General features: G+C 43.9%; 1 pseudogene; it reads right to left on the bottom strand.

Annotated features, from left to right (window-relative positions):
- Positions 1-394: 394 nt before the first annotated feature.
- Positions 395-1,831, bottom strand: LOC101433133 (exosome complex component RRP4 pseudogene; annotated as a pseudogene).
- Positions 1,832-15,428: the final 13,597 nt, after the last annotated feature.

A 15,428-nucleotide genomic window follows, 5' to 3' on the forward strand; every position in this document is an offset into this window, starting at 1 on the left:
TACGTTTTACTCAACATTTAGTTCTCAACGAACTTCTGACACTCTCCCATATTCGTATGTTGCCCCTCCCTCCCACCTATTTCTTGGACAATATTACCCCTCTTCCCATCCCCAGCCCCCCTCAAACCCAGAAAACCCCACCCGAAGGTAACCCCTTGCCCCCATTTTGTCCCTTCTTTGTGCTCATACTTACCACCAGCTCATCACAGATTATTTTTTTAGCCTCTGATAAATGAAAGGAGTGCTCAAAAGTACATGGACCCAGAACATTCATTCTATTATCTATAATTCAGCTTCTTCTAAAGCACCCCTCAAAGGTAGGACAGATTAGGGCAGGCTGGTGTGGCTATACTTGCAGCTATCAATAAAGCATTCAATGGGAAATCATATTCAAAACAAACTAACAGTTGTTTGGTTAACTTAATTCTTCCATTCAACTGCTAGTTTAACTTTACCAACTGTATTCTTCAAATACAACTGGATTGTTGTACTTGTACTTTAAAGGAGGTGGGAATAGAGGTCAAAACAGACAATTTGGGGATCAGGGATGTCATGTTTTTTAAAGGGCAATTTCATGGGGTATTGTACATTTTGAATGATGGTGAGTAGAAGACAAAGGATTCTCCATATTATTCTAGCATGGACGCCCATTTGACTGGAACACTGCATGCTCTGAAAGACCTGAAACTACCCCCTAGTGCTGGAACTCTGCGTGCAACCAGAGGGGCCAAAGACACTGTTCACCTTCTGCCCAGGCTTTTGTCTTAGAACAGGAAAAAGAAGGTCTGTGCGCTGCAAACAGTCCCATGGTTGTCAATGCATATCAAGTGATGAGTTTCTTCACTAGGCCAAACACGGGGACCATAAATCAGATTTTTCACTTTCAAGAACTGCTCCTGCCAGGTATACATATATAGTCCTGTCCTTCCGATATTTTTCCTTAGCCCTCCTGTTCTAAAAGCCTCTGACGTGTTTCCATCACAATTTCCTCCATTATCTCTGGCTTCAAGATGTCTTTGATCTGATGTGGAAGGGAGGCTTCGTAGCAATACAGAATACTGGTATCATATAACATCATCCTCTGCGTTACCAGTGAGACAATGCAATTCCAAAGCTGGGATATCACCTCTCGATCAGCAAGGGAGACAGGCTCCAGGTTGGCAGTGAAGCCCCCTGCCTCTTCTTCTTTGTGCTCAGGTGTTGGGTAGATCCAAATGAAGCCGTTGTTCCCCAGAATCACTGAGGCACCACATGGCAAGTCATGGAAATGAGTCTTCTGACGTTTCACCAAGGAGGGGGAAACCTGAACCAAAACACCCTGACCTAGTTTTCCGTATTTTAGACTCCTTGTGTGCAGAGAAACAGCGCCATCAGAGAACACTGCCTGGACCTCAGCACTGATAAGGTCTCCTTCCTGCAAGAAACCTCTCATTGCAAGCTCATCTTCTGCAGATCTTCTCCTCAGCTCTCCTCCAGGAAGGTTCATGGATGAGAGAAGCAAGACTGAATCCAGCCTGGAGTTGGTCTCTACCTTCCACCTTTTCTGTTGAACCTCTGTGATTCTCCCCACTACAATGTCTCCTACTTCACCATTATATCTGGTTTTCAAAGCTTTCACACAGATCAACTTGTTTACTCTCTCCACAGAGCCAGCCACAGATGCTATGAGCTTCTCCTCTCCCATATAAGTTCCATGGCCCCGCATGAATCCTGTGTCCGTAGTGATCGTGTCCCCCGGCACCACCAGGTGTTTCTTAGTCTCCCGGCCCAGACTCTCACTAAGAGGCTTGCGAGCCACTGGAAGCCTTATCTCCATCGCCATCTTGGCGCCAAAGGCCCCTATCCATATACTTTCGTTCCACCCTTTACTCCAGGCAGCCCAGGAGCCTTGGTTCTCCCAGGTACAGCCCTTGTATAAGCGACTTTGTTGTGCCAAACACTAGGCACTAAAGTCTTGCATTTCCAAGGTTGGGATTTTGGATCCTTGGTTTCCATTCTTCTTGCGCAAGGGCCTGTGATTGGGCTGGAGCGTTTGTGGGGGTACCTGGGGCGGCAGGGAAAGGCAATGCTGTAAAATGAGATGGGTGAAGGGGACATGATGGCCAGCTTTCTGGGGGGTTTCACCTTTGCCTTGATGTTCACTGAATGGGGGTGATTAACCATATTCATCATTTGTGCATGTTCTTAAGAATTTTGAATTGCCAGTCTGACTCTGGAGGTTTGCACAGCAGGCTTTTCTTGAGGGGGATGTAAATAAGCTGTTTCCCTAACGAAGAAAGTTTTCAAATGAGCGAAAATGGATGAATGCTCTTCCTGAAAATTCTTTTCATGCTGAATAATGCAGCTGTCAGTTTGTGAGTTGCTTTCTAAAGAACCTTCTCCAAACTGATACTTCCTGATCTGTGTCTACAGTGAAAGTTGTTTATTCATGAACAAGTCATTAAAGTCTTGTTTGTGTGCTTTAGAGTCAAGGCAAAATGCCCCATGTGGTCAGTTTAAATGTTCTAAAGCTAAATTTCTCTTACAGTCCTCCAGGATTTTTATTATCCTGGTCATTTAATCTGATCGCTCTTGAATTTGGAAAATCATCATAAAAACAGACTAGCTTTGTCCTTCCACTGATCTTTATTTCAATTAAGAATGCACAGATTTTGGAAACTGAGATCATAATTAAGGGAGATGGGGCAAATTTGTATTAGGCTGCAAGAAGGGAAGTTCTCAAAATGGCACATGACCAGCTAGACTGGAAGAGCATTCCCCTGATATTTTCATTGACCATAAAATTGCTGTGCTATCCCACAAAATGATCCCTGGTTAAGGGCCATGCTTTTGTGGCTATAAGATGTCCCAATCTTGCTGACCTGAAAACCTCTTGAAGGACCAACACCGTGTTTCATTCTGAGCATGCCCCAAGGCCCTGACATGGGGAAATTTATTATTAAAAGCTGTGACAATTTTAGCTTTTGGATAATATTTTTATTTCTAGTTTTTAAACTAGTAACCAGAAGTTTCCTATTAGATAGCTTGGCCACTACGATTTTTTTTTTTATTGACTTTGTAATAATATTACATTAAAAATATATATGTGAGGTCCCATTCAACCCCACCCCCCCACCCCCCCTCTCCCCCCCCCCCCAACAACACTCGTTCCCATCATCATGACACATCCATTGGATTTGGTAAGTACATCTTTGGGCACCTCTGCACCTCATATACATTGGTTCACATCATGGCCCATACTCTCCTCTATTCCATCAAGTGGGCCCTGTGAGGATTTACAATGTCCGGTGATTACCTCTGAAGCACCATCCAGGGCAGCTCCATGTCCCGAAGACGCCTCCACCTCTCATCTCTTCCTGCCTTTCCCCATACCCTTTGACCATTATGTCCACTTTTCCCAATCCAATGCCACCTCTTCTATGTGGACATTGGATTGGTTGTGTCCATTGCACCTCTATGTCAAGAGGAGGCTCAGATTCCACCTGGATGCTGGATGCAATCCTCCCATTTTCAGTTGTAATCACTCTAGGCTCCATGGTGTGGTGGTTGTCCTTCTTCAACTCCATCTTAGCTGAGTGTGGTAAGTCCAATAAATCAGATTGTAGGTGCTGGAGTCTGTTGAGGCTCAGGATCTGGCTATCACATTGTCAGTCCAGAGATTCAAATCCCCTAAATATATCTTAAACCCCAACATTAACTGCACCTCCAGCACATTAGCATGAAAGTCTTATGAAGGGAGATCCCATCTGAGTCCAGATTCATCACACATAAACACCATTTCCAAAGAGGGGCCATCTGCCCTGGTAGTTAACCCCATCGGCCATGACCATAACTCCCATGAGTCTCTTTAGCCCTCAAAGGAACCAATATCTGGGGGTTGTATCTGCTTTATCTGTCTCTCTGACTCTGCTCAGTTGTGCATGAGGGCAAACCTTCTGCCAGCCTCCAGACTCTTTTTTAGAAACTCGTAGCCATATAAACTCATTTCTCCTTTCCATTTCCCCCTTACTTTAGGTCAAACAGCATTTTAAAGTCATGGTATTTTATGTAGACATGGATATTCTGCTGATCCGCATTGAACCTTCCGTATAAGGTCATTTTCCAGTTGCATCATCAGTTGGTAGTTGATAGTGGTCCCTCGTTGCCAGGGAGGCTCATCCCCGGGTGTCATGTCCCGCGCTGGGGGGAAGGCATTGCATTTACATGCTGAGTTTGGCTTCGAGACTGGCCACATTTGAGTAACATGAAGGCTGACAGAAGGAAATTCCCAGGCACAAAGTTGCTCTAGGCCTTGTTCTTATTTTGGGTTTATCAGCTCACAAGCATAGTCATTAGCATCTGGGGCTCACTGTTGAACCCTCACTCCCTCCCGGTCCCCACCACTGTACCTGGGAGACTGTCGCTGCTCCCCTAGGGACCACGACAGAGCACCACTGGCCAGGAACCCAGTACCCCCCCTACTGTGGTTTTTAATTGTTGCCACTATGAGTATATCCAAACATTACCATGCACCCTGGACATATGTTCTGTACAGCTCCCTGTCAGTCATATATCACCTGTCATTGGTATCCCATACCAGTATCCCTCCATTGCCATTGTTGAAACACTCTGTGATCCAGAACTCCCCGAAATTTGAAGCCCAATATAATGTCATGGTCCCTTACTAGGGAATGGCATATAGCGATGAGTTTATAGGATAGATAAAGAACTTGGATAAAGTTAGATAAAGAACTTAGATAAAGAATGTTGACTTGAAAAAATTCCACATCCTATTTTTTTCTTTTTTTTTTTCCCCCCCCCTAATTATTCAGCTTTTCTTCACAGGAGTCCTAGACCACAGCAATGTATATATATAATATACAGCACTCCCACACATCCACCAGAAAACCTTTTCCCTTCCACAGTAATACTCTTACGCCCTATTCATATCATATTTACTTAAAGTGATGTACAGAGTCTGAGACATTAGCTTTCTAACAAGGTGACATCTGTGCTTACATTATGGTGCATACTTTAGGATACACAGTTCTTTACATTTTTAGTTATCCTATGTTTTACATTATGGTTTACATTATCAGTCTGTCATCTCCTATATGTTATGGTGTAATATTACATGTTTTATATCCATCTTTGTGTACTCTCAAGAAACTCCTCTCTTACCCCCCATTTACTTTGGTTCCACACATTTAACGTCCATTTTCCCTTCCACCTTGGTGCCCTCAGTGATAGCCAACCTCCGTTTCCTGAGGAGCCACTTCCAGAGATAGATGGAATAGTGTTCAGGGCCTAACTTGCTCAACTGCCCCAATGCCCTGGGAGCCACCCTTTCTCTCGAGGGATACAGTTCCCTCTATTGGATGACATTAGTCCTCCCCAGGATGTGGGTCCACCCCCACTCTCACTACTTGGGTTTCTACCCCATGGTGTCACCCACTCTGGCAGAATGAGCATTTAGACATTCCCCAGGAGCCCGTCCTGCATCAGACCCTCCCCTCCGAGCATTCTAAACAGGTAACCCTCTTTATTATATTTTGATATGATTTTCTCGGCATTTTACTCTCCACCAACACCTGACCCTCTCCTGGTTCGTATGCTACCCCTCCCTCCCCCCACTTTTGGGCAACGTTACCCATCCGTCCCTCCCCAGCCACCCTCAAACCCGCAAAGCCCCAAGCAAAGGCAACCCCTTGCCCCCCTTTTATCTCTTCTTTGTGTTCATACTTACCACCATCTCGTCTTAAATTCCACCCCTGCAGACATCGGCTCATATCCTTCCTCCACCCTCCGATTTCCTGCAAGCCTATCGTTCAGTCTCTTGCTATCTAGGGCAGCTTGTTTATTTCATATCATTGAGGTCATGTAGTATTTGTCCTTCAATGTCTGGGTTGCTTCACTCAACATAAGGTTCTCAAGATTCATCCATGTTATCACATGTGTTTGTAGTGTGTTTGTTCTTACAGCCGAGTAGTATTCCATTGTGTGTATATACCACATTTTATTGATCCACTCGTCTGTTGATGGGCATTTGGGTTGATTCCAACTTTTGGCAATAGTGAACAATGCTGCTATGAACATTGGTGTACATATATTGGTTTGTGTTCTTGTTTTCAGTTCTGCTGGGTATATTCCCAGCAGTGGAATTGCTGGGTCATATGGCAAATATATGGCTAGTTTTTTGAGAAACCGCCATACTGTTCTCCAGAATGGTTGGATCCTTCTGCATTCCCACCAGCGGCCACTACGATTTTTGATACATGTAAAGCACAAAGAGAGAAATGAGTTAACCTGCACATAACATCCTATCTTTGGGAGATATGAGAAATCTGTATGAAATATTGTCTCAGTTTGGGTTTCCCCCAAGAAGCAGACCCTTACTAAAGGATTTGCATGTAAGTAATTTATTGGGGAGGTGATCCCAGGAAACACCAGAAGTGGAGTAGACATGTCAGACAGAGAAAGGAAGGAAGCCAATAAAGGGTGTGTTAGCAAACCACTGTGTCACCACTGAAGTTAATCTCCCTGAATTCAGGGAGAGAGTGCCAAGCAAGCCTCCAATGCACCCCACTTAAGGGGAAAGGAAGTTGAAAGCTGCTTCAAGTCTTTGTCACTTCCTGCTTGCTCCATGAGTGGACCAAAGATGAACTACCGTGTGTATGTCAAGGGGATAGGAAAGGGGCACCAACAGAGTTGCCTCCTAAGTAAAATGATAGAGAAAGTGCAGGGGGAAATTCCGTATTCTTTTAATATGCTAATGGGAGTCTAGAAACTAATTCCTACAGAAAATAATTTGCAATAAGTAAAGCAGAACAGAGAGAGAAAGGGAGAGAGACCTGAAACCAAAAGAAGTAGCTGAAAGTTTCCCTTAAAGCAATATATTGAGCTCATTAAATAGTCACAACATGTCCCATAATCCCTCTGTAATGACTCTAGGGATTCCTGACCAAAGAATACAGCTTCTTTCATATGATCCCCAAAACTTCAAGTCATCATACTAATAGGCATCCAAAGGTAGATAGGATATACTCTCTGCCCGGTTCGAAGTACTGATTTTTGCCTTTCTCAAAATTGCATTCATTTTTTGTTTATTTATTTGTTTCTCTTGTTTTGCTGTGTTTTGTTTTGTTGGTAGAGTTACTTAAGTGACTCATACATGGGGAGATTTTAACTCTATCACAACTGTAAGCTTCAGGTTTGAGGGAATGGGGCAATGGGGTATGGAACTAGAGACCTCCAGAAGACAAAGAGCCTGATATAATGTAGCTACCAAATCATACCATGGATAAATTAATGACTGCAGATGTTTGGCTTGGAAAAGAAGTGGGGTTGAGAGAGCGTCTTCAAGCCATGTGAAAATCTGAAATGGAGGAAACATTTGTCTATTCTATTTTGCTCCCCAGGGTCCATCAAAGTAGGCTGTATGTGTGTAAGTGGTGGGGGTAGGCCAGAGGAAGAGAAAAAAGGGTAGGTAACCAAGAGCTAGAATTAGAGTAGAAGTTCCTGCTCACTCAAGGCAGAAGGAGGTGATGAAAGCCAGAGTGATGAACCAAGAGCTTTGGAAACAGCTGATGCCATGTTGCTGGAATTGCTAAGAAAAAACAGCATGTCCAAAAGACCAGAGGCAGGACTTAAAATAGGGTTCCAGAACTCAGAGCTTAGACTAGGGTGAATGGGTCAGTATGAGAGCAAGTTGAGAATAAGCTAGGAAGATCCTAGATGGTGGCCAGAAGCTGGGAGGGACCAGAGATTAGAACTAGGATCAGAGGATGGAAGGACCAGGAGAACACAGCCACGTCAATTATCCCTTCATTCTCTAGATGGGCCCTGCACTCTACTGCCCCTCTGCCTTGGCACACACAGGAAATCCTAACCATCCTTCAAGCTCATTTCAAACGCCACCTCCATCATGAGGCTGGTGGTCCTCGCCTTCCTCAGCATTCCCTTTGTACCCTTGCAATAATTTTGAGGATATTTTGCCTTATTTCTCACACACACACCATTAATTCTCTGAGAATAAGGACTGCTTTGCTCATTTTTTCATGCCCCCAGTCTCCAGCACAATGCCTGTCCAGCATAGTTCATCACCATATTCTCTGAAGTACAACAGCACTTTCTCCACATCTCCCTCTCCCTCGGGATACTTCCACAATAAGAAACGAACAATGATAGCAATAATCCTAGCTACTCCTTATTGCACACTTGCTATGAACCAGGCAATGACACTGGCACTAACCTCTGTGTATCACTTCCTCATTGGGAAAATGGGGATAATCATCCCAATTTCATGGAGATGTTGTCATGGTTACATGAAATGATGCAAGAAAGAGTCATAGCACTCTAGCTGACAAACACTAAGCACTTGATAAATATATTACCATTGTGGTAGTTTGAATTAAGAGAAGGAAACTCCATGAGATCACTGGGCGAGAAGAGATGCTATGGGCAGAAGGAGAAATTAAATCCTGAGTGTAGAGGCACTGAAGAACAATGCCCCTGCTCTTAGTAGCTTGTCTACCATTTCGTCTCTTTTTTCTAATAGAGAAAAGGAGCCCAGTTTCTGTGGGCACTACTTTTTAACTAAATCATAGAAACATGTTTCTTGTTTGTTGCTTAGTTTGATCACAAGTCAACTGAGGGTTTGCATCAAAGAAATACTGCTCAAAAGGCCTAGGCATGAGAAAGAGGCCATTTGTGCAAAAACCATTTATTGAGGGTTGTGGTAGCTTGAGGCTTTTATGGACACCAGAAAAGATCATGTCCTTAGAGCTAACCCATTCCTGTGGGTGTGAACCTATTATAGGTGGGACCTTCCTTTTGATTAGATCACTTCAGTCAGGCATGACCCAGGGTGGGTCTTAATCCTCTTACTGGAGTACTTTATATACAGGATAAATTTGGAGAGAGGGAGCTGCAGAAATAGAAAGGAGACCACGGAAGCTGAGAGAGGAAGCCATGAACACGAGGAAGCTAAAAGCAACGAGACCCAGAGGAGAAGGGAGATGCCATCTTGTGCCTTCCCATTTGGCAGAAGAGTCCAGGATCACTGATAGCCAGTCTTTGGGGAGAAAGCATCGCCTGACACCTTGATTTGGACATTTTCATAGCCTCAGAACTGTCTGTAAGCTTTCAAACTAATAAATCCCCATTGTAAAAGCTGATCCATTTCTGGTATATTGCTTTCAGCGGCTTCTAGCAAAACTAAAATGAGGATGTTAATTCCAAGCACATGTTAGGTGCTGGGGTTACAGTGGTGAACAAGACAGCATCTTGTCTTCATGGATATTTCAGGATCAAAGGGAGGCAACTAAAGAAGGGCAAGAGGCTCATCACACAGAATCTCTGTCACACACACTCACACATGCACACAGGCAAGCTTGCAAAGGAGAGTCCTCCAGTGGATGAAATTTATACTAGGTAAGTTAGGAATTCTTTAAATTTTCCAAGAGTTCTGCCTGAGGGAAGAAGGTCTGGGGGCCTGGAGAACTTAGGAGGCAAAGCTCCACTAGCCAATCATCCTTCCCAGGCACTGACTAGGGACCGATCTCCCACTCAAGATGACCTAATGAAGCTAATAGCAAGACAGGAAAATCTGTTTCCGTTTATGCTTGTTTGTTCAAGCTCTGCTCCCACCACATTGGATTACATTTCTCATCATTGTTTCCCTCTGTGTTACTCAGCCCATGAGAGTCAGAGGTCAGCAGTGAGGAGCAGGTACTGAATCCTATTACTCATAGGTTTAGTGTATGACGTGCAACCTGAACATGCCCGAGGAGAGGTCGCTTTACACTCAGAACTGTAGGAAGTGTGGAAAAGGCCACTTCTCATTGCAGAGCATAACTTGGAATGGAAGTAAATCATCTGTCTGTGATAACACAGAGCAGCTTCCTTGTTGAAAACACCAGGGGCATCAAAAGATGAGAGCAGCAGCCCTTGACTCCTAGTGAAAAGCTATATATATCCAGTGACCTCCCACCTGATGCAGAGAAGAAGCCAAGGCAGGACCCCCACATGGCCAGTCCCACCCAGGCACTCTGTGCTTTTCCCTTGCAGCTCCTTCTTGCTGGAACTTTCTTCCACCACATATCTGAGTGGCTCACTCCTTCACATCTTCCTGACCTGGGCTCAAAATATCTTTATCAACCTTGTCTTCCTGGCCCTCTCTTTCCAAAAGAACTACCCAGATCCCATCCTGCAGTCCTGATTCCCTTCGTCTGCTCTCTTTTACATGGCACCAGTCATCACCATCTGAGATGTGTGTGTTTGTTTACTTGTTTTCTTTCCTCCCCAAACCAGCCCCAGTTTGCAAGTTTTACATGGGCTCAGAATTGGTCTGCTTTGTTCACGGCTGTGTCCTCAGAATCCCAAAGAGACCCTGGCTAGAGCAAGCACTCAATACAAATTTGTTCTAAATATTACAGGGAAGTGCAAAGGTCTCTGAATGGCTGCTACGCTTAAAGATGAAAAACAAAAGCAGGACTTACTCTACCAGATTTCAAACCTTAATATGAAGCAGGCAGAGTGATACTGATGCAAGTAGAGGAAAAGTGGATAAGTGCACCAAGAAACAGATACAAGAATGCTCTTCCCTGTGTTGTTCATAATCACAAAATATTGGAAGCAACACAACTGTCCATTAATGGGAGAATTGCAAAATAGTTGGTATATATTCATCCATTGCAAATAAATAATATAGAGCTGCACAGGCCAACCTGGACAACTCTTACAGTCTAATACTGAGGGGGAAAAGGCAACTAATAGAAGAATACATGAACCTGTTTCCTTTCAACACCACGCTGCTCAATATAGTAGCCTCTGCCCACTGTGGCTAATGAGCCCTCAAAACTTGGGTGGTCCAAAGGGAGATGTGCTGTAGATATAAAATACAGACAGGATTTCAAGGAACTAGTGTGAGAAAAGGAATGGCAAAAATCTCATTAGTAGTTTTTTATATTGATTACATAGTAAAATGGCCATATTTTGATAAACTTTTAAATGAAGTTCACCTGTTTCCTTTAATTTATTTAAGTGTGGCTTGTATTTGTGGCTTCTATTATATTTCTCTTGGATGGCACTGGTGGAGAGATACCTATCTGTGTGGTAAACCTTAAAAAGAAACGATAAATGTAAAACTTGGGTTCCAGGTTCTTGCAGGTGGAGGACGATGGTAGGGGAAGGGCACACAGTGTCTTCAAGGAAGGTCTAAGAGTCTATTCTTAAGCTGCCTTACAGGGATGCAGCTGTTCACTTGATCATTATCCTCTAGTCCTTTCATATAGATGATACATATTCTTTCCTATCAACTTACTTCTAAAACAAATTTTGATCAATTATAAATACTGTCTTGAGCCTTCTTACCTGAGAAATAAATTTTACGTAATTAAAAACAAATCTAACTAAAACTAAAAAGACTCAGCTCAATTAGCTGTGGCAGCAGGAAGGGCATAAGGATAGATATTCAAGAGGACTGTGGCAGGCTGAGAAGGAGCCCGTCCTTGGAAGAGAGGAACAGCATGAGCTGGGAAAGAGCTTCTCAACACTAAAAGGAGTGCAGTAGGATGACAGGATTGTGAGGAAGAGGAAGAGTTTGGCAGAGCCTCAGCATGCTTGAAGGACTTGGTAAAGGTCTGTATTTTTTTTTCAAAATGCAATGGAGGATTTTAAGCATGGTGACAAGTTGATCTTATATTTGCTTTTGAAAATTACTCAGTTACTGAACGTGTTGAGGAGAGCGGGGCTTTGCCGAAGGCAAGAGGGAAAACAAGGTAACTAGTAAGGAAGCTAGTGCAGTTGTCCAGGCAAGAAATGACGGTGGCTTGGAGTAGGTGGTAGCAGTAGGAATGGAGAGAAGGGGGATAATGTGGGATTTCTGAGATGGAATCAAGAACTGACTGATGACAGGCTGTGTCCAGAGCAGAAAATGGAGGAACTGCGGAGGAATCCCAGATCCTCCCAGATTTCTGGCTTGAGAAACTCTCTGGATGGTGGTAGTCTTTCCCAGGATAGGGCCGACTTGGTGGAGAAAGGAGTAAATTCAAATGTTTGTTTGGACATTTTCAATTTAGCCTGAGCTACCCAAGTGGATACATGAAGTAGGACAGTGAATATATGAGACTCGAACTCAGAGGAGCCATTTGGGATAAAGAAATAATTACGGGAGCTGTCGGCAGGTAGACGGAGCTGACGTAACAAGGCATGACCGCCAGAGCAGGAGTCAGCAAGCTTTTTATTTAAGGGCCAGTTAGTGAATATTTTAGGTTTTGCAGGCCATATGGACTCTGTCGCAACTACTTAGCTCTGCCACTGTAATGAGAAAGGAGCCTTAGACAAAATGTAAACCAACTGGTGTGGATGCCTTCCAATAAAATTTTACTTACAAAACAGAGTGGCGGGTCAGATCCGGCATGCAGGTTATAGATCGCCAACCTCTACACTAAAGAAAGAAGAGGAAAGGACCCAGACCAAGCCCTGGAAAACACCAACTGTGGTAGAAGAAGTAAGCAAGAGATATGCCCCCTCACCCGCAGGAGAGGAACGTTAGTTGGAGGCAGAGTCATACACAATTAGAAAGTGTGAGTTAATTATTCACATGTCAGTATCAATGGAATATTTAGGAGGTATGCTCTTCTCAAGCTAAATAACCTGAGCATCACTCATAATTTCAGGTCCTGATGCGGAACTCCATTTGGAAATAGTTATGTACTCCTTTATCTCTTGAAGGTCCACTTGACAAGAGGTGAGAAAGAACTGAATTTCTGGACCAGCTCAGCTGTGGAAGAGAAAGCTGGTATGTCAGGGCGGGGGTGGGGATGGGGGTCATGGCATGCCTGCTTCTTCCCTTTGGAGGAATACGCCTTCAGCTCAGGCCTTAGTCCGTACATTTCTCTACCCAGCCAAGAATGAGCACAATAAAACTCTCTCCTCTGCAGTACAGCAGAGGACACAGGAAATAAATCAGAGGCATCTAGCCACAGCCCAGGCAGTTCAAATAAACAAAGATACAGAAAACTGCAGGGCTGAAACCTGCTGGAGGGAGATGCCAACAGCAGGCTTTTGGCAGGTGTTCAACAGGTATCAGATGGGGCTGCTTCATTAGAAAGCAATTGGTAATATAAACCTCTGAAAATATGGGTAAAGAGACTCAGCATTGGGAAGCGGACTTGGCCCAATGGTTAGGTCGTCCGTCTACCACATGGGAGGTCCGCGGTTCAAACCCCGGGCTTCCTTGACCCATGTGGAGCTGGTCCATGTGCAGTGCTGATGCGTGCAAGGAGTGCCGTGCCACGCAGGGATGTCCCCATGTAGGGGAGCCCCACGCGCAAGGAGTGCGCCCCATAAGGAGAGTCGCCCAGCATAAAGGAAAGTGCAGCCTGCCCGGGAATGCTGCCGCACACACAGAGAGCTGACACAACAAGATGACACAACAAAAAGAAACACGGATTCCCATGCCACTGACGACAACAGAAGCAGACAAAGAAGAACATGCAGCAAATAGACACAGAGAATGGACAACCGGGGAGGAGGGGACAGAAATAAATAAAATAAATCTTTAAAAAAAAAAAACAAAAGAGACTAAGCATAGTTCACAATTTTTAATAAGGGACATGAAATTAGAAAATAAGACCCTAGCAAGGACAGGTCTGGGTGAGACACAGAACTGGGACTGGCAAACTATGGCCTGTGACCCCAAATCCAGCTCATCACCTGATTTTGTAAATAAAGTTTTATTGGAGCACATTCATACCAACTCATTTACATATCATATAAGGCTGCTTCCTCTCTACAAAGGCAGAGTTGAATAGCTGTAGCAGAGCCTGGATGGCCTGCAAAGCGTAAAATATTTACTATCTTGCCTTTTACAGAAAAAGTTTGCCAGCCCTTGGTATAGCACATTTTGAAGAAAATCAGCATTATATTTCTGGCAAAAGAAGGGAAGGAATCCAAATTAAGAGGAAACTCTGGCGGCAGACTTGGCCCAGTAGTTAGGGCGTCCATCTACCACATGGGAGGTCCGTGGTTCAAACCCCGGGTCTCCTTGACCCGTGTGGAGCTGGCCCATGTGCAGTGCTGATGCGCACAAGTAGTGCCATGCCACAGAGGGGTGTCCCCGCGTAGGGGAGCCCCACACGCAAAGAGTGCACCCCGTTAGGAGAGCCGCCCAGAGCGAAAGAAAGTGCAGCCTTCCCAGGAATGGCACCATACACACGGAGAGCTGACACAACAAGATGACACAACAAAAAGAAACACAGCATCCTGTGCCGCTGACAACAACAGAAGCAGACAAAGAAGAAGATGCAGCAAATAGACACAGAGAACAGACAACTGGGGTGGGGCGGGGGAAGGGGAGAGAAGTAAATAAATAAATAAATCTTTAAAAAAAAAAAAAAAGAGCAAGCTCTGTGCCCCATCTAAATAAGGATTGTTTGGGAAATAAACAACAGAGCCTCACCATCTATCACATGTAGTGCTATGCAATTAGACTGCAGGCAAACTATTTAGTTTTACTCTATAATGTTAGAACTGAAGTAATTTTCAACTGATCCTTTGAGGTCTCCATAAAATGTGGATTTTAAGAACTAGCCTCTGCTATAGACATATATGAAGGTAGAATAGGTGAATGCTCCCAACTATTTCAAGCAAGGTTAATACCCAGAATAGGGAAAACCAAGACACCTGATGCTGATAGAGGGGCTGCTTTAACCAGAATTATCTTCGTCAGTATATGCAACACATCACAGAAGTTCTAACCCACAATTATATTTCCATTTAATCCATTCTCTTCTACAATAAAAATCAAAAGTTGTGCTCAACTCCAGAATTTAACATTCATTAAAATGTCACTGCTTACAGGATAATTTAGCACCGAGAAACCAAATTAGGTATCAAAAAACCTGCATCATGTAACTTTCTCTACCACTAACTAGGTCTGTGTTCCCAACCCCTGACTGTACACTGCTCTTTAATATTTGGGAATTATCTTCCACATATGTCTGCTTTGCCAGGTTAAACTGTAAGCCCCATAATGGCCAGGACTATGGTTTAAATCTTTTCTCTTTCTTCCCTAGCATCTATCAAAAACCACGAAATCAATTCCATGAAGTCTGTTACCTAAATATCTGAACTTAAACATTTTCCAGGCATTACACTCCTTTATAATTAAGTTGGCCATATGGTGAATACTAATTGGATGGTTGAGAAGAACAAGCATTTCACAACAAATACGTGTGCATGCACACACACATACCCCATGCATAGTTTAACCCTAATTCTCAGAAATCTGGCCAAGGAAGAGGCCAAGGAGCCAGGAGACAATGGCAGAAATGTGAACCCAGGATATTTGATCACTCCAAAAAGGAAGACAAAGAGGATAAATTGTTGAGTGGACCTATGAGGGACAAAGGGGAAGAGGTAGTTTTGATTTGGGAGAGTAGCTA

Source organism: Dasypus novemcinctus, chromosome X (genome assembly GCF_030445035.2).
Source record: "Dasypus novemcinctus isolate mDasNov1 chromosome X, mDasNov1.1.hap2, whole genome shotgun sequence".
NCBI classification, from domain to species: domain Eukaryota; kingdom Metazoa; phylum Chordata; class Mammalia; order Cingulata; family Dasypodidae; genus Dasypus; species Dasypus novemcinctus.